Below are 20,830 nucleotides of genomic sequence, written 5' to 3' on the forward strand. Positions count from 1 at the left end.
CCCTAAATTTGGAGGTGGCTCTTTCTTATTGATTTTCAGTTTTCCCAAGGTATATTCCCTAGACTGGAAGTGGCCTTGGCTCTGTAGCTCTGTTATTTATTTGTTTTAGGGAACACAATGCACTCCTCCAGTGAGGCTGTTGGCAGTTTACATCCCACCCATCAGCATAACAAGGCTCCCAGTTCCTCAGGGCCTGTCTTGCCTTTCTGGTTTTTACACATTTTGTGGATGTCCCTTTTGACCGGTGGGAAGTGATACTTCTTTGTAGTGCAGATTTGCATTGCCCGCTTGCTTGCTTGGCCAAAACGGGCGTATGCGTTTTCTCCTGAATATATTCAGGAGAAAACGCATACGCCCTTTTTGGCCAAGTGCACCATTGTCCAAGTTGTGCCCCTCTTCCTGTGCTTTACAGGCGATTCCAAGGTACCTCTTGAAATCTGTTTCCTGCTATTTTGCCTCGCTTTCAAGTCCGCCTCGTTGACTTCCCTCAACAGATTTTTGGACGATAGTTGTCCTTTATCACTCTGCCAGTTTGTGAATTGCTGTGCCCCTGAGCTCCATTTCTCAACTCGTTTTTTGTGAGCTGAACGCAAGTCCAAAATTTTGGATCCTGTCCTATACTGGTTCCCGGTGGGTGGCTGAGACTTTGGTTAATTCTTCTTCCTGCCGGGAAATTAGAGTGACATGTGCCCGTCCAAATGCCTAACAGCTACTCTCTCATGGGTTCTCCCTCGTCCCTTCCATCCTCTGCCAAATTGGGAACGTGTGCAAACCAGGAGGTTAAAGGGCCTGTCTCTCCAAGTTGGGAGATTGATAGTAAGGCAGTTGGAAAGTCAAACTGGAGCACCAGGAGAGGGACTATTCGTTGAGTTTTAGAAACCTTTCGTATTCACAGTGTGTCCATTCTCTAGGTTTCCTGTACATGTTATAGCTGTAGTAATATTCCCTTGAACCTGGAGAGTTGGGACCCATGGAATGGGGGCCATGCATTATTGCTTGAAAGGGTCTGCATTTGCTCACCCAATCTCACCAATCCTCTCAGTCCCAAGTGTCCAGCCTTATGCCACATCCAGCTGTCATTGTAGATAGGGTCTTTCCAGGTTTCCTCAGACACCCTGAAGGAATTGTAAAGAATTTCCCTGTTTTTTGGTTTTGCTTTTGAAATTCCTTTTTATAGTGGGTTTGAGCTGATTCTCGCTGCCATGTTTATGCCACTCTAGACACACTTGATTCCCTTAAGGAGTCATATCAATACATAGGTTTTAAGATTCTTACTAGTCAGATATATTCCTCTGTGGGAAATATGGGGTTTTGAGTCTCTTTCACTGAGGAAGGTGTCGGTCTTGTCAATTCCAAAGTTGGTTTTTGAAACGGTCCCTGTGCTTATATCAAACTCTGGTTTTATGCATCACCCCACCTCTCCTTCCCCTTTATGCAGGCATAAGAGTGTTTTCTAAATGTGAGACTCTGTTCTCTTTCCTAACTCAGTTCACATGTAGCCATGTTTACAGGATCTTCCTAAGTGATATCTTATGATAAGTTTCTTTTTCTGTGTGACTTATTTCACTTAGAATCATCGTACCTGAATCCACTCACTTTGTTGCTACTGGTCTTATGACATTGATTTCATGGCTGAGGGATATTCCATCGTACGTAAGTACCACAATGTTTTGAACCATTTTTATATTTCCTGGGATATTTAAGGTGTACCCAAGTTGAGGTTCTTGTAGTCAGTGCAGCCCTAAATTTGGAGGTGGCTCTTTCTTATTGATTTTCAGTTTTCCCAAGGTATATTCCCTAGACTGGAAGTGGCCTTGGCTCTGTAGCTCTGTTATTTATTTGTTTTAGGGAACACAATGCACTCCTCCAGTGAGGCTGTTGGCAATTTACATCCCACCCATCAGCATAACAAGGCTCCCAGTTCCTCAGGGCCTGTCTTGCCTTTCTGGTTTTTACACATTTTGTGGATGTCCCTTTTGACCGGTGGGAAGTGATACTTCTTTGTAGTGCAGATTTGCATTGCCCGCTTGCTTGCTTGGCCAAAAAGGGCGTATGCGTTTTCTCCTGAATATATTCAGGAGAAAACGCATACGCCCTTTTTGGCCAAGTGCACAATTGTCCAAGTTGTGCCCCTCTTCCTGTGCTTTACAGGCGATTCCAAGGTACCTCTTGAAATCTGTTTCCTGCTATTTTGCCTCGCTTTCAAGTCCGCCTCGTTGACTTCCCTCAACAGATTTTTGGACGATAGTTGTCCTTTATCACTCTGCCAGTTTGTGAATTGCTGTGCCCCTGAGCTCCATTTCTCAACTCGTTTTTTGTGAGCTGAACGCAAGTCCAAAATTTTGGATCCTGTCCTATACTGGTTCCCGGTGGGTGGCTGAGACTTTGGTTAATTCTTCTTCCTGCCGGGAAATTAGAGTGACATGTGCCCGTCCAAATGCCTAACAGCTACTCTCTCATGGGTTCTCCCTCGTCCCTTCCATCCTCTGGCAAATTGGGAACCTGTGCAAACCAGGAGGTTAAAGGGCCTGTCTCTCCAAGTTGGGAGATTGATAGTAAGGCAGTTGGAAAGTCAAACTGGAGCACCAGGAGAGGGACTATTCGTTGAGTTTTAGAAACCTTTCGTATTCACAGTGTGTCCATTCTCTAGGTTTCCTGTACATGTTATAGCTGTAGTAATATTCCCTTGAACCTGGAGAGTTGGGACCCATGGAATGGGGGCCATGCATTATTGCTTGAAAGGGTCTGCATTTGCTCACCCAATCTCACCAATCCTCTCAGTCCCAAGTGTCCAGCCTTATGCCACATCCAGCTGTCATTGTAGATAGGGTCTTTCCAGGTTTCCTCAGACACCCTGAAGGAATTGTAAAGAATTTCCCTGTTTTTTCGTTTTGCTTTTGAAATTCCTTTTTATAGTGGGTTTGAGCTGATTCTCGCTGCCATGTTTATGCCACTCTAGACACACTTGATTCCCTTAAGGAGTCATATCAATACATAGGTTTTAAGATTCTTACTAGTCAGATATATTCCTCTGTGGGAAATATGGGGTTTTGAGTCTCTTTCACTGAGGAAGGTGTCGGTCTTGTCAATTCCAAAGTTGGTTTTTGAAACGGTCCCTGTGCTTATATCAAACTCTGGTTTTATGCATCACCCCACCTCTCCTTCCCCTTTATGCAGGCATAAGAGTGTTTTCTAAATGTGAGACTCTGTTCTCTTTCCTAACTCAGTTCACGTGTAGCCATGTTTACAGGATCTTCATAAGTGATATCTTATGATAAGTTTCTTTTTCTGTGTGACTTATTTCACTTAGAATCATCATACCTGAATCCACTCACTTTGTTGCTACTGGTCTTATGACATTGATTTCATGGCTGAGGGATATTCCATCGTACGTAAGTACCACAATGTTTTGAACCATTTTTATATTTCCTGGGATATTTAAGGTGTACCCAAGTTGAGGTTCTTGTAGTCAGTGCAGCCCTAAATTTGGAGGTGGCTCTTTCTTATTGATTTTCAGTTTTCCCAAGGTATATTCCCTAGACTGGAAGTGGCCTTGGCTCTGTAGCTCTGTTATTTACTTGTTTTAGGGAACACAATGCACTCCTCCAGTGAGGCAGTTGGCAATTTACATCCCACCCATCAGCATAAGAAGGCTCCCAGTTCCTCAGGACCTGTCTTGCCTTTCTGGTTTTTACACATTTTGTGGATGTCCCTTTTGACCGGTGGGAAATGATACTTCTTTGTAGTGCAGATTTGCATTGCCCGCTTGCTTGCTTGGCCAAAACGGGCGTATGCATTTTCTCCTGAATATATTCAGGAGAAAACGCATACGCCCGTTTTGGCCAAGTGCACCATTGTCCAAGTTGTGCCCCTCTTCCTGTGCTTTACAGGCGATTCCAAGGTACCTCTTGAAATCTGTTTCCTGCTATTTTGCCTCGCTTTCAAGTCCGCCTCGTTGACTTCCCTCAACAGATTTTTGGACGATAGTTGTCCTTTATCACTCTGCCAGTTTGTGAATTGCTGTGCCCCTGAGCTCCATTTCTCAACTCGTTTTTTGTGAGCTGAACGCAAGTCCAAAATTTTGGATCATGTCCTATACTGGTTCCCGGTGGGTGGCTGAGACTTTGGTTAATTCTTCTTCCTGCCGGGAAATTAGAGTGACATGTGCCCGTCCAAATGCCTAACAGCTACTCTCTCATGGGTTCTCCCTCGTCCCTTCCATCCTCTGGCAAATTGGGAACCTGTGCAAACCAGGAGGTTAAAGGGCCTGTCTCTCCAAGTTGGGAGATTGATAGTAAGGCAGTTGGAAAGTCAAACTGGAGCACCAGGAGAGGGACTATTCGTTGAGTTTTAGAAACCTTTCGTATTCACAGTGTGTCCATTCTCTAGGTTTCCTGTACATGTTATAGCTGTAGTAATATTCCCTTGAACCTGGAGAGTTGGGACCCATGGAATGGGGGCCATGCATTATTGCTTGAAAGGGTCTGCATTTGCTCACCCAATCTCACCAATCCTCTCAGTCCCAAGTGTCCAGCCTTATGCCACATCCAGCTGTCATTGTAGATAGGGTCTTTCCAGGTTTCCTCAGACACCCTGAAGGAATTGTAAAGAATTTCCCTGTTTTTTGGTTTTGCTTTTGAAATTCCTTTTTATAGTGGGTTTGAGCTGATTCTCGCTGCCATGTTTATGCCACTCTAGACACACTTGATTCCCTTATGGAGTCATATCAATACATAGGTTTTAAGATTCTTACTAGTCAGATATATTCCTCTGCGGGAAATATGGGGTTTTCAGTCTCTTTCAATGAGGAAGGTGTCGGTCTTGTCTATTCCAAAGTTGGTTTTTGGAACGGTCCCTGTGCTTATATCAAACTCTGGTTTTATGCATCACCCCACCTCTCCTTCCCCTTTATGCAGGCATAAGAGTGTTTTCTAAATGTGAGACTCTCTTCTCTTTCCTAACTCAGTTCACGTGTAGCCATGTTTACAGGATCTTCATAAGTGATATCTTATGATAAGTTTCTTTTTCTGTGTGACTTATTTCACTTAGAATCATCGTACCTGAATCCACTCACTTTGCTGCTACTGGTCTTATGACATTGATTTCATGGCTGAGGGATATTCCATCGTATGTAAGTACCACAATGTTTTGAACCATTTTTATATTTCCTGGGATATTTAAGGTGTACCCAAGTTGAGGTTCTTGTAGTCAGTGCAGCCCTAAATTTGGAGGTGGCTCTTTCTTATTGATTTTCAGTTTTCCCAAGGTATATTCCCTAGACTGGAAGTGGCCTTGGCTCTGTAGCTCTGTTGTTTACTTGTTTTAGGGAACACAATGCACTCCTCCAGTGAGGCAGTTGGCAGTTTACATCCCGCCCATCAGCATAACAAGGCTCCCAGTTCTCCAGGGCCTGTCTTGCCTTTCTGGTTTTTACACAATTTGTGGATGTCCCTTTTGACCGGTGGGAAGTGATACTTCTTTGTAGTGCAGATTTGCATTGCCCGCTTGCTTGCTTGGCCAAAAAGGGCGTATGCGTTTTCTCCTGAATATATTCAGGAGAAAACGCATACGCCCTTTTTGGCCAAGTGCACCATTGTCCAAGTTGTGCCCCTCTTCCTGTGCTTTACAGGCGATTCCAAGGTACCTCTTGAAATCTGTTTCCTGCTATTTTGCCTCGCTTTCAAGTCCGCCTCGTTGACTTCCCTCAACAGATTTTTGGACGATAGTTGTCCTTTATCACTCTGCCAGTTTGTGAATTGCTGTGCCCCTGAGCTCCATTTCTCAACTCGTTTTTTGTGAGCTGAACGCAAGTCCAAAATTTTGGATCATGTCCTATACTGGTTCCCGGTGGGTGGCTGAGACTTTGGTTAATTCTTCTTCCTGCCGGGAAATTAGAGTGACATGTGCCCGTCCAAATGCCTAACAGCTACTCTCTCATGGGTTCTCTCTCGTCCCTTCCATCCTCTGCCAAATTGGGAACCTGTGCAAACCAGGAGGTTAAAGGGCCTGTCTCTCCAAGTTGGGAGACTGATAGTAAGGCAGTTGGAAAGTCAAACTGGAGCACCAGGAGAGGGACTATTCGTTGAGTTTTAGAAACCTTTCGTATTCACAGTGTGTCCATTCTCCAGGTTTCCTGTACATGTTATAGCTGTAGTAATATTCCCTTGAACCTGGAGAGTTGGGACCCATGGAATGGGGGCCATGCATTATTGCTTGAAAGGGTCTGTATTTGCTCACCCAATCTCACCAATCCTCTCAGTCCCAAGTGTCCAGCCTTATGCCACATCCAGCTGTCATTGTAGATAGGGTCTTTCCAGGTTTCCTCAGACACCCTGAAGGAATTGTAAAGAATTTCACTGTTTTTTGGTTTTGCTTTTGAAATTCCTTTTTATAGTGGGTTTGAGCTGATTCTCGCTGCCATGTTTATGCCACTCTAGACACACTTGATTCCCTTATGGAGACATATCAATACATAGGTTTTAAGATTCTTACTAGTCAGATATATTCCTCTGTGGGAAATATGGGGTTTTGAGTCTCTTTCACGGAGGAAGGTGTCGGTCTTGTCAATTCCAAAGTTGGTTTTTGAAACGGTCCCTGTGCTTATATCAAACTCTGGTTTTATGCATCACACCACCTCTCCTTCCCCTTTATGCAGGCATAAGAGTGTTTTCTAAATGTGAGACTCTGTTCTCTTTCCTAACTCAGTTCACGTGTAGCCATGTTTACAGGATCTTCATAAGTGATATCTTATGATAAGTTTCTTTTTCTGTGTGACTTATTTCACTTAGAATCATCGTACCTGAATCCACTCACTTTGCTGCTACTGGTCTTATGACATTGATTTCATGGCTGAGGGATATTCCATCGTACGTAAGTACCACAATGTTTTGAACCATTTTTATATTTCCTGGGATATTTAAGGTGTACCCAAGTTGAGGTTCTTGTAGCCAGTGCAGCCCTAAATTTGGAGGTGGCTCTTTCTTATTGATTTTCAGTTTTCCCCAGGTATATTCCCTAGACTGGAAGTGGCCTTGGCTCTGTAGCTCTGTTGTTTACTTGTTTTAGGGAACACAATGCACTCCTCCAGTGAGGCAGTTGGCAGTTTACATCCCGCCCATCAGCATAACAAGGCTCCCAGTTCTCCAGGGCCTGTCTTGCCTTTCTGGTTTTTACACATTTTGTGGATGTCCCTTTTGACCGGTGGGAAGTGATACTTCTTTGTAGTGCAGATTTGCATTGCCCGCTTGCTTGCTTGGCCAAAAAGGGCGTATGCGTTTTCTCCTGAATATATTCAGGAGAAAACGCATACGCCCTTTTTGGCCAAGTGCACCATTGTCCAAGTTGTGCCCCTCTTCCTGTGCTTTACAGGCGATTCCAAGGTACCTCTTGAAATCTGTTTCCTGCTATTTTGCCTCACTTTCAAGTCCGCCTCGTTGACTTCCCTCAACAGATTTTTGGACGATAGTTGTCCTTTATCACTCTGCCAGTTTGTGAATTGCTGTGCCCCTGAGCTCCATTTCTCAACTCGTTTTTTGTGAGCTGAACGCAAGTCCAAAATTTTGGATCATGTCCTATACTGGTTCCCGGTGGGTGGCTGAGACTTTGGTTAATTCTTCTTCCTGCCGGGAAATTAGAGTGACATGTGCCCGTCCAAATGCCTAACAGCTACTCTCTCATGGGTTCTCCCTCGTCCCTTCCATCCTCTGGCAAATTGGGAACCTGTGCAAACCAGGAGGTTAAAGGGCCTGTCTCTCCAAGTTGGGAGATTGATAGTAAGGCAGTTGGAAAGTCAAACTGGAGCACCAGGAGAGGGACTATTCGTTGAGTTTTAGAAACCTTTCGTATTCACAGTGTGTCCATTCTCTAGGTTTCCTGTACATGTTATAGCTGTAGTAATATTCCCTTGAACCTGGAGAGTTGGGACCCATGGAATGGGGGCCATGCATTATTGCTTGAAAGGGTCTGCATTTGCTCACCCAATCTCACCAATCCTCTCAGTCCCAAGTGTCCAGCCTTATGCCACATCCAGCTGTCATTGTAGATAGGGTCTTTCCAGGTTTCCTCAGACACCCTGAAGGAATTGTAAAGAATTTCCCTGTTTTTTGGTTTTGCTTTTGAAATTCCTTTTTATAGTGGGTTTGAGCTGATTCTCACTGCCATGTTTATGCCACTCTAGACACACTTGATTCCCTTATGGAGTCATATCAATACATAGGTTTTAAGATTCTTACTAGTCAGATATATTCCTCTGCGGGAAATATGGGGTTTTGAGTCTCTTTCACTGAGGAAGGTGTAGGTCTTGTCTATTCCAAAGTTGGTTTTTGGAACGGTCCCTGTGCTTATATCAAACTCTGGTTTTATGCATCACCCCACCTCTCCTTCCCCTTTATGCAGACATAAGAGTGTTTTCTAAATGTGAGACTCTGTTCTCTTTCCTAACTCAGTTCACGTGTAGCCATGTTTACAGGATCTTCATAAGTGATATCTTATGATAAGTTTCTTTTTCTGTGTTACTTATTTCACTTAGAATCATCGTACCTGAATCCACTCACTTTGCTGCTACTGGTCTTATGACATTGATTTCATCGCTGAGGGATATTCCATCATACGTAAGTACCACAATGTTTTGAACCATTTTTATATTTCCTGGGATATTTAAGGTGTACCCAAGTTGAGGTTCTTGTAGTCAGTGCAGCCCTAAATTTGGAGGTGGCTCTTTCTTATTGATTTTCAGTTTTCCCAAGGTATATTCCCTAGACTGGAAGTGGCCTTGGCTCTGTAGCTCTGTTGTTTACTTGTTTTAGGGAACACAATGCACTCCTCCAGTGAGGCAGTTGGCAGTTTACATCCCGCCCATCAGCATAACAAGGCTCCCAGTTCTCCAGGGCCTGTCTTGCCTTTCTGGTTTTTACACATTTTGTGGATGTCCCTTTTGACCGGTGGGAAGTGATACTCCTTTGTAGTGCAGATTTGCATTGCCCGCTTGCTTGCTTGGCCAAAAAGCGCGTATGCGTTTTCTCCTGAATATATTCAGGAGAAAACGCATACGCCCTTTTTGGCCAAGTGCACCATTGTCCAAGTTGTGCCCCTCTTCCTGTGCTTTACAGGCGATTCCAAGGTACCTCTTGAAATCTGTTTCCTGCTATTTTGCCTCGCTTTCAAGTCCGCCTCGTTGACTTCCCTCAACAGATTTTTGGACGATAGTTGTCCTTTATCACTCTGCCAGTTTGTGAATTGCTGTGCCCCTGAGCTCCATTTCTCAACTCGTTTTTTGTGAGCTGAACGCAAGTCCAAAATTTTGGATCATGTCCTATACTGGTTCCCGGTGGGTGGCTGAGACTTTGGTTAATTCTTCTTCCTGCCGGGAAATTAGAGTGACATGTGCCCGTCCAAATGCCTAACAGCTACTCTCTCATGGGTTCTCTCTCGTCCCTTCCATCCTCTGCCAAATTGGGAACCTGTGCAAACCAGGAGGTTAAAGGGCCTGTCTCTCCAAGTTGGGAGATTGATAGTAAGGCAGTTGGAAAGTCAAACTGGAGCACCAGGAGAGGGACTATTCGTTGAGTTTTAGAAACCTTTCGTATTCACAGTGTGTCCATTCTCTAGGTTTCCTGTACATGTTATAGCTGTAGTAATATTCCCTTGAACCTGGAGAGTTGGGACCCATGGAATGGGGGCCATGCATTATTGCTTGAAAGGGTCTGCATTCGCTCACCCAATCTCACCAATCCTCTCAGTCCCAAGTGTCCAGCCTTATGCCACATCCAGCTGTCATTGTAGATAGGGTCTTTCCAGGTTTCCTCAGACACCCTGAAGGAATTGTAAAGAATTTCCCTGTTTTTTGGTTTTGCTTTTGAAATTCCTTTTTATAGTGGGTTTGAGCTGATTCTCGCTGCCATGTTTATGCCACTCTAGACACACTTGATTCCCTTATGGAGACATATCAATACATAGGTTTTAAGATTCTTACTAGTCAGATATATTCCTCTGTGGGAAATATGGGGTTTTGAGTCTCTTTCACTGAGGAAGGTGTCGGTCTTGTCAATTCCAAAGTTGGTTTTTGAAACGGTCCCTGTGCTTATATCAAACTCTGGTTTTATGCATCACCCCACCTCTCCTTCCCCTTTATGCAGGCATAAGAGTGTTTTCTAAAGGTGAGACTCTGTTCTCTTTCCTAACTCAGTTCACGTGTAGCCATGTTTACAGGATCTTCATAAGTGATATCTTATGATAAGTTTATTTTTCTGTGTGACTTATTTCACTTAGAATCATCGTACCTGAATCCACTCACTTTGCTGCTACTGGTCTTATGACATTGATTTCATCGCTGAGGGATATTCCATCGTACGTAAGTACCACAATGTTTTGAACCATTTTTATATTTCCTGGGATATTTAAGGTGTACCCAAGTTGAGGTTCTTGTAGTCAGTGCAGCCCTAAATTTGGAGGTGGCTCTTTCTTATTGATTTTCAGTTTTCCCAAGGTATATTCCCTAGACTGGAAGTGGCCTTGGCTCTGTAGCTCTGTTGTTTACTTGTTTTAGGGAACACAATGCACTCCTCCAGTGAGGCAGTTGGCAATTTACATCCCGCCCATCAGTATAACAAGGCTCCCAGTTCTCCAGGGCCTGTCTTGCCTTTCTGGTTTTACACATTTTGTGGATGTCCCTTTTGACCGGTGGGAAGTGATACTTCTTTGTAGTGCAGATTTGCATTGCCCGCTTGCTTGCTTGGCCAAAAAGGGCGTATGCGTTTTCTCCTGAATATATTCAGGAGAAAACGCATACGCCCTTTTTGGCCAAGTGCACCATTGTCCAAGTTGTGCCCCTCTTCCTGTGCTTTACAGGCGATTCCAAGGTACCTCTTGAAATCTGTTTCCTGCTATTTTGCCTCGCTTTCAAGTCCGCCTCGTTGACTTCCCTCAACAGATTTTTGGACGATAGTTGTCCTTTATCACTCTGCCAGTTTGTGAATTGCTGTGCCCCTGAGCTCCATTTCTCAACTCGTTTTTTGTGAGCTGAACACAAGTCCAAAATTTTGGATCATGTCCTATACTGGTTCCCGGTGGGTGGCTGAGACTTTGGTTAATTATACATCCTGCCGGGAAATTAGAGTGACATGTGCCCGTCCAAATGCCTAACAGCTACTCTCTCATGGGTTCTCCCTCGTCCCTTCCATCCTCTGCCAAATTGGGAACCTGTGCAAATCAGGAGGTTAAAGGGCCTGTCTGTCCAAGTTGGGAGATTGATAGTAAGGCAGTTGGAAAGTCAAACTGGAGCACCAGGAGAGGGACTATTCGTTGAGTTTTAGAACCTTTCGTATTCACAGTGTGTCCATTCTCTAGGATTCCTGTACATGTTATAGCTGTAGTAATATTCCCTTGAACATGGAGAGTTGGGACCCATGGAATGGGGGCCATGCATTACTGCTTGATAGGGTCTGCATTTGCTCACCCAATCTCACCAATCCTCTCAGTCCCAAGTGTCCAGCCTTATGCCACATCCAGCTGTCATTGTAGATAGGGTCTTTCCAGGTTTCCTCAGACACCCTGAAGGAATTGTAAAGAATTTCCCTGTTTTTTCGTTTTGCTTTTGAAATTCCTTTTTATAGTGGGTTTGAGCTGATTCTCGCTGCCATGTTTATGCCACTCTAGACACACTTCATTCCCTTATGGAGACATATCAATACATAGGTTTTAAGATTCTTACTAGTCAGATATATTCCTCTGTGGGAAATATGGGGTTTTGAGTCTCTTTCACTGAGGAAGGTGTAGGTCTTGTCTATTCCAAAGTTGGTTTTTGAAACGGTCCCTGTGCTTATATCAAACTCTGGTTTTATGCATCACCCCACCTCTCCTTCCCCTTTATGCAGGCATAAGAGTGTTTTCTAAATGTGAGACTCTGTTCTCTTTCCTAACTCAATTCACGTGTAGCCATGTTTACAGGATCTTCATAAGTGATATCTTATGATAAGTTTCTTTTTCTGTGTGACTTATTTCACTTAGAATCATCGTACCTGAATCCACTCACTTTGCTGCTACTGGTCTTATGACATTGATTTCATGGCTGAGGGATATTCCATCGTACGTAAGTACCACAATGTTTTGAACCATTTTTATATTTCCTGGGATATTTAAGGTGTACCCAAGTTGAGGTTCTTGTAGTCAGTGCAGCCCTAAATTTGGAGGTGGCTCTTTCTTATTGATTTTCAGTTTTCCCAAGGTATATTCCCTAGACTGGAAGTGGCCTTGGCTCTGTAGCTCTGTTGTTTACTTGTTTTAGGGAACACAATGCACTCCTCCAGTGAGGCAGTTGGCAATTTACATCCCGCCCATCAGCATAACAAGGCTCCCAGTTCTCCAGGGCCTGTCTTGCCTTTCTGGTTTTTACACATTTTGTGGATGTCCCTTTTGACCGGTGGGAAGTGATACTTCTTTGTAGTGCAGATTTGCATTGCCCGCTTGCTTGCTTGGCCAAAAAGGGCGTATGCGTTTTCTCCTGAATATATTCAGGAGAAAACGCATACGCCCTTTTTGGCCAAGTGCACCATTGTCCAAGTTGTGCCCCTCTTCCTGTGCTTTACAGGCGATTCCAACGTACCTCTTGAAATCTGTTTCCTGCTATTTTGCCTCGCTTTCAAGTCCGCCTCGTTGACTTCCCTCAACAGATTTTTGGACGATAGTTGTCCTTTATCACTCTGCCAGTTTGTGAATTGCTGTGCCCCTGAGCTCCATTTCTCAACTCGTTTTTTGTGAGCTGAACACAAGTCCAAAATTTTGGATCATGTCCTATACTGGTTCCCGGTGGGTGGCTGAGACTTTGGTTAATTCTTCTTCCTGCCGGGAAATTAGAGTGACATGTGCCCGTCCAAATGCCTAACAGCTACTCTCTCATGGGTTCTCTCTCGTCCCTTCCATCCTCTGCCAAATTGGGAACCTGTGCAAACCAGGAGGTTAAAGGGCCTGTCTCTTCAAGTTGGGAGATTGATAGTAAGGCAGTTGGAAAGTCAAACTGGAGCACCAGGAGAGGGACTATTCGTTGAGTTTTAGAAACCTTTCGTATTCACAGTGTGTCCATTCTCTAGGTTTCCTGTACATGTTATAGCTGTAGTAATATTACCTTGAACCTGGAGAGTTGGGACCCATGGAATGGGGGCCATGCATTATTGCTTGAAAGGGTCTGCATTTGCTCACCCAATCTCACCAATCCTCTCAGTCCCAAGTGTCCAGCCTTATGCCACATCCAGCTGTCATTGTAGATAGGGTCTTTCCAGGTTTCCTCAGACACCCTGAAGGAATTGTAAAGAATTTCCCTGTTTTTTGGTTTTGCTTTTGAAATTCCTTTTTATAGTGGGTTTGAGCTGATTCTCGCTGCCATGTTTATGCCACTCTAGACACACTTGATTCCCTTATGGAGACATATCAATACATAGGTTTTAAGATTCTTACTAGTCAGATATATTCCTCTGTGGGAAATATGGGGTTTTGAGTCTCTTTCACTAAGGAAGGTGTCGGTCTTGTCAATTCCAAAGTTGGTTTTTGAAACGGTCCTTATGCTTATATCAAACTCTGGTTTTATGCATCACCCCACCTCTCCTTCCCCTTTATGCAGGCATAAGAGTGTTTTCTAAATGTGAGACTCTGTTCTCTTTCCTAACTCAATTCACGTGTAGCCATGTTTACAGGATCTTCATAAGTGATATCTTATGATAAGTTTCATTTTCTGTGTGACTTATTTCACTTAGAATCATCGTACCTGAATCCACTCACTTTGCTGCTACTGGTCTTATGACATTGATTTCATGGCTGAGGGATATTCCATCGTACGTAAGTACCACAATGTTTTGAACCATTTTTATATTTCCTGGGATATTTAAGGTGTACCCAAGTTGAGGTTCTTGTAGTCAGTGCAGCCCTAAATTTGGAGGTGGCTCTTTCTTATTGATTTTCAGTTTTCCCAAGGTATATTCCCTAGACTGGAAGTGGCCTTGGCTCTGTAGCTCTGTTGTTTACTTGTTTTAGGGAACACAATGCACTCCTCCAGTGAGGCAGTTGGCAATTTACATCCCGCCCATCAGCATAACAAGGCTCCCAGTTCTCCAGGGCCTGTCTTGCCTTTCTGGTTTTTACACATTTTGTGGATGTCCCTTTTGACCGGTGGGAAGTGATACTTCTTTGTAGTGCAGATTTGCATTGCCCGCTTGCTTGCTTGGCCAAAAAGGGCGTATGCGTTTTCTCCTGAATATATTCAGGAGAAAACGCATACGCCCTTTTTGGCCAAGTGCACCATTGTCCAAGTTGTGCCCCTCTTCCTGTGCTTTACAGGCGATTCCAAGGTACCTCTTGAAATCTGTTTCCTGCTATTTTGCCTCACTTTCAAGTCCGCCTCGTTGACTTCCCTCAACAGATTTTTGGACGATAGTTGTCCTTTATCAATCTGCCAGTTTGTGAATTGCTGTGCCCCTGAGTTCCATTTCTCAACTCGCTTTTTGTGAGCTGAACGCAAGTCCAAAATTTTGGATCATGTCCTATACTGGTTCCCGGTTGGTGGCTGAGACTTTGGTTAATTCTTCTTCCTGCCGGGAGATTAGAGTGACATGTGCCCGTCCAAATGCCTAACAGCTACTCTCTCATGGGTTCTCCCTCGTCCCTTCCATCCTCTGGCAAATTGGGAACCTGTGCAAACCAGGAGGTTAAAGGGCCTGTCTCTCCAAGTTGGGAGATTGATAGTAAGGCAGTTGGAAAGTCAAACTGGAGCACCAGGAGAGGGACTATTCGTTGAGTTTTAGAAACCTTTCGTATTCACAGTGTGTCCATTCTCTAGGTTTCCTGTACATGTTATAGCTGTAGTAATATTCCCTTGAACCTGGAGAGTTGGGACCCATGGAATGGGGGCCTTGCATTATTGCTTGAAAGGGTCTGCATTTGCTCACCCAATCTCACCAATCCTCTCAGTCCCAAGTGTCCAGCCTTATGCCACATCCAGCTGTCATTGTAGATAGGGTCTTTCCAGGTTTCCTCAGACACCCTGAAGGAATTGTAAAGAATTTCCCTGTTTTTTGGTTTTGCTTTTGAAATTCCTTTTTATAGTGGGTTTGAGCTGATTCTCGCTGCCATGTTTATGCCACTCTAGACACACTTGATTCCCTTATGGAGTCATATCAATACATAGGTTTTAAGATTCTTACTAGTCAGATATATTCCTCTGTGGGAAATATGGGGTTTTGAGTCTCTTTCACTGAGGAAGGTGTAGGTCTTGTCTATTCCAAAGTTGGTTTTTGGAACTGTCCCTGTGCTTATATCAAACTCTGGTTTTATGCATCAACCCACCTCTCCTTCCCCTTTATGCAGGCATAAGAGTGTTTTCTAAATGTGAGACTCTGTTCTCTTTCCTAACTCAGTTCACGTGTAGCCATGTTTACAGGATCTTCATAAGTGATATCTTATGATAAGTTCCTTTTTCTGTGTGACTTATTTCACTTAGAATCATCGTACCTGAATCCACTCACTTTGCTGCTACTGGTCTTATGACATTGATTTCATGGCTGAGGGATATTCCATCGTATGTAAGTACCACAATGTTTTGAACCATTTTTATATTTCCTGGGATATTTAAGGTGTACCCAAGTTGAGGTTCTTGTAGTCAGTGCAGCCCTAAATTTGGAGGTGGCTCTTTCTTATTGATTTTCAGTTTTCCCAAGGTATATTCCCTAGACTGGAAGTGGCCTTGGCTCTGTAGCTCTGTTGTTTACTTGTTTTAGGGAACACAATGCACTCCTCCAGTGAGGCAGTTGGCAATTTACATCCCGCCCATCAGCATAACAAGGTTCCCAGTTCTCCAGGGCCTGTCTTGCCTTTCTGGTTTTTACACATTTTGTGGATGTCCCTTTTGACCGGTGGGAAGTGATACTTCTTTGTAGTGCAGATTTGCATTGCCTGCTTGCTTGCTTGGCCAAAAAGGGCGTATGCGTTTTCTCCTGAATATATTCAGGAGAAAACGCATACGCCCTTTTTGGCCAAGTGCACCATTGTCCAAGTTGTGCCCCTCTTCCTGTGCTTTACAGGCGATTCCAAGGTACCTCTTGAAATCTGTTTCCTGCTATTTTGCCTCGCTTTCAAGTCCGCCTCGTTGACTTCCCTCAACAGATTTTTGGACGATAGTTGTCCTTTATCACTCTGCCAGTTTGTGAATTGCTGTGCCCCTGAGCTCCATTTCTCAACTCGTTTTTTGTGAGCTGAACACAAGTCCAAAATTTTGGATCATGTCCTATACTGGTTCCCGGTGGGTGGCTGAGACTTTGGTTAATTCTTCTTCCTGCCGGGAAATTAGAGTGACATGTGCCCGTCCAAATGCCTAACAGCTACTCTCTCATGGGTTCTCCCTCGTCCCTTCCATCCTCTGGCAAATTGGGAACCTGTGCAAACCAGGAGGTTAAAGGGCCTGTCTCTCCAAGTTGGGAGATTGATAGTAAGGCAGTTGGAAAGTCAAACTGGAGCACCAGGAGAGGGACTATTCATTGAGTTTTAGAAACCTTTCGTATTCACAGTGTGTCCATTCTCTAGGTTTCCTGTACATGTTATAGCTGTAGTAATATTCCCTTGAACCTGGAGAGTTGGGACCCATGGAATGGGGGCCATGCATTATTGCTTGAAAGGGTCTGCATTTGCTCACCCAATCTCACCAATCCTCTCAGTCCCAAGTGTCCAGCCTTATGCCACATCCAGCTGTCATTGTAGATAGGGTCTTTCCAGGTTTCCTCAGACACCCTGAAGGAATTGTAAAGAATTTCCCTGTTTTTTGGTTTTGCTTTTGAAATTCCTTTTTATAGTGGGTTTGAGCTGATTCTCGCTGCCATGTTTATGCCACTCTAGACACACTTGATTCCCTTATGGAGACATATCTATACATAGGTTTTAAGATTCTTACTAGTCAGATATATTCCTCTGTGGGAAATATGGGGTTTTGAGTCTCTTTCACTAAGGAAGGTGTCGGTCTTGTCAATTCCAAAGTTGGTTTTTGAAACGGTCCCTGTGCTTATATCAAACTCTGGTTTTATGCATCACCCCACCTCTCCTTCCCCTTTATGCAGGCATAAGAGTGTTTTCTAAATGTGAGACTCTGTTCTCTTTCCTAACTCAATTCACGTGTAGCCATGTTTACAGGATCTTCATAAGTGATATCTTATGATAAGTTTCTTTTTCTGTGTGACTTATTTCACTTAGAATCATCGTACCTGAATCCACTCACTTTGCTGCTACTGGTCTTATGACATTGATTTCATCGCTGAGGGATATTCCATCGTACGTAAGTACCACAATGTTTTGAACCATTTTTATATTTCCTGGGATATTTAAGGTGTACCCAAGTTGAGGTTCTTGTAGTCAGTGCAGCCCTAAATTTGGAGGTGGCTCTTTCTTATTGATTTTCAGTTTTCCCAAGGTATATTCCCTAGACTGGAAGTGGCCTTGGCTCTGTAGCTCTGTTGTTTACTTGTTTTAGGGAACACAATGCACTCCTCCAGTGAGGCAGTTGGCAATTTACATCCCGCCCATCAGCATAACAAGGCTCCCAGTTCTCCAGGGCCTGTCTTGCCTTTCTGGTTTTTACACATTTTGTGGATGTCCCTTTTGACCGGTGGGAAGTGATACTTCTTTGTAGTGCAGATTTGCATTGCCCGCTTGCTTGCTTGGCCAAAAAGGGCGTATGCGTTTTCTCCTGAATATATTCAGGAGAAAACGCATACGCCCTTTTTGGCCAAGTGCACCATTGTCCAAGTTGTGCCCCTCTTCCTGTGCTTTACAGGCGATTCCAAGGTACCTCTTGAAATCTGTTTCCTGCTATTTTGCCTCACTTTCAAGTCCGCCTCGTTGACTTCCCTCAACAGATTTTTGGACGATAGTTGTCCTTTATCACTCTGCCAGTTTGTGAATTGCTGTGCCCCTGAGCTCCATTTCTCAACTCGTTTTTTGTGAGCTGAACACAAGTCCAAAATTTTGGATCATGTCCTATACTGGTTCCCGGTGGGTGGCTGAGACATTGCTTAATTCTTCTTCCTGCCGGGAAATTAGAGTGACATGTGCCCGTCCAAATGCCTAACAGCTACTCTCTCATGGGTTCTCTCTCGTCCCTTCCATCCTCTGCCAAATTGGGAACCTGTGCAAACCAGAAGGTTAAAAGGCCTGTCTCTCCAAGTTGGGAGATTGATAGTAAGGCAGTTGGAAAGTCAAACTGGAGCACCAGGAGAGGGACTATTCGTTGAGTTTTAGAAACCTTTCGTATTCACAGTGTGTACATTCTCTAGGTCTCCTGTACATGTTATAGCTGTAGTAATATTCCCTTGAACCTGGAGAGTTGGGACCCATGGAATGGGGGCCATGCATTATTGCTTGAAAGGGTCTGCATTCGCTCACCAAATCTCACCAATCCTCTCAGTCCCAAGTGTCCAGCCTTATGCCACATCCAGCTGTCATTGTAGATAGGGTCTTTCCAGGTTTCCTCAGACACCCTGAAGGAATTGTAAAGAATTTCCCTGTTTTTTGGTTTTGCTTTTGAAATTCCTTTTTATAGTGGGTTTGAGCAGATTCTCACTGCCATGTTTATGCCACTCTAGACACACTTGATTCCCTTATGGAGACATATCAATACATAGGTTTTAAGATTCTTACTAGTCAGATATATTCCTCTGTGGGAAATATGGGGTTTTGAGTCTCTTTCACTAAGGAAGGTGTCGGTCTTGTCAATTACAAAGTTGGTTTTTGAAACGGTCCCTGTGCTTATATCAAACTCTGGTTTTATGCATCACCCCACCTCTCCTTCCCCTTTATGCAGGAATAAGAGTGTTTTCTAAATGTGAGACTCTGTTCTCTTTCCTAACTCAGTTCACGTGTAGCCATGTTTACAGGATCTTCATAAGTGATATCGTATGATAAGTTTCTTTTTCTGTGTGACTTATTTCACTTAGAATCATCGTACCTGAATCCACTCACTTTGCTGCTACTGGTCTTATGACATTGATTTCATGGCTGAGGGATATTCCATCGTACGTAAGTACCACAATGTTTTGAACCATTTTTATATTTCCTGGGATATTTAAGGTGTACCCAATTTGAGGTTCTTGTAGTCAGTGCAGTCCTAAATTTGGAGGTGGCTCTTTCTTATTGATTTTCAGTTTTCCCAAGGTATATTCCCTAGACTGGAAGTGGCCTTGGCTCTGTAGCTCTGTTGTTTACTTGTTTTAGGGAACACAATGCACTCCTCCAGTGAGGCAGTTGGCAATTTACATCCCGCCCATCAGCATGACAAGGCTCCCAGTTCTCCAGGGCCTGTCTTGCCTTTCTGGTTTTTACACATTTTGTGGATGTCCCTTTTGACCGGTGGGAAGTGATACTTCTTTGTAGTGCAGATTTGCATTGCCCCCTTGCTTGCTTGGCCAAAAAGGGCGTATGCGTTTTCTCCTGAATATATTCAGGAGAAAACGCATACGCCCTTTTTGGCCAAGTGCACCATTGTCCAAGTTGTGCCCCTCTTCCTGTGCTTTACAGGCGATTCCAAGGTACCTCTTGAAATCTGTTTCCTGCTATTTTGCCTCGCTTTCAAGTCCGCCTCGTTGACTTCCCTCAACAGATTTTTGGACGATAGTTGTCCTTTATCACTCTGCCAGTTTGTGAATTGCTGTGCCCCTGAGCTCCATTTCTCAACTCGCTTTTTGTGAGCTGAACGCAAGTCCAAAATTTTGGATCATGTCCTATACTGGTTCCCGGTGGGTGGCTGAGACTTTGGTTAATTCTTCTTCCTGCCGGGAAATTAGAGTGACATGTGCCCGTCCAAATGCCTAACAGCTACTCTCTCATGTGTTCTCCCTCGTCCCTTCCATCCTCTGCCAAATTGGGAACCTGTGCAAACCAGGAGGTTAAAGGGCCTGTCTCTCCAAGTTGGGAGATTGATAGTAAGGCAGTTGGAAAGTCAAACTGGAGCACCAGGAGAGGGACTATTCGTTGAGTTTTAGAAACCTTTCGTATTCACAGTGTGTCCATTCTCTAGGTTTCCTGTACATGTTATAGCTGTAGTAATATTCCCTTGAACCTGGAGAGTTGGGACCCATGGAATGGGGGCCATGCATTATTGCTTGAAAGGGTCTGCATTTGCTCACCCAATCTCACCAATCCTCTCAGACCCAAGTGTCCAGCCTTATGCCACATCCAGCTGTCATTGTAGATAGGGTCTTTCCAGGTTTCCTCAGACACCCTGAAGAAATTGTAAAGAATTTGCCTGTTTTTTCGTTTTGCTTTTGAAATTCCTTTTTATAGTGGGTTTGAGCTGATTCTCACTGCCATGTTTATGCCACTCTAGACACACTTGATTCCCTTATGGAGTCATATCAATACATAGGTTTTAAGATTCTTACTAGTCAGATATATTCCTCTGTGGGAAATATGGGGTTTTGAGTCTCTTTCACTGAGGAAGGTGTAGGTCTTGTCTATTCCAAAGTTGGTTTTTGGAACGGTCCCTGTGCTTATATCAAACTCTGGTTTTATGCATCACCCCACCTCTCCATCCCCTTTATGCAGGCATAAGAGTGTTTTCTATATGTGAGACTCTGTTCTCTTTCCTAACTCAGTACACGTGTAGCCATGTTTACAGGATCTTCATAAGTGATATCTTATGATAAGTTTCTTTTTCTGTGTGACTTATTTCACTTAGAATCATCGTACCTGAATCCACTCACTTTGCTGCTTCTAGTCTTATGACATTGATTTCATCGCTGAGGGATATTCCATCGTACGTACGTACCACAATGTTTTGAACCATTTTTATATTTCCTGGGATATTTAA

Source organism: Mesoplodon densirostris, chromosome 1 (assembly GCF_025265405.1).
Source record: "Mesoplodon densirostris isolate mMesDen1 chromosome 1, mMesDen1 primary haplotype, whole genome shotgun sequence".
In the NCBI taxonomy this organism is placed as follows: Eukaryota; Metazoa; Chordata; class Mammalia; order Artiodactyla; family Ziphiidae; genus Mesoplodon; species Mesoplodon densirostris.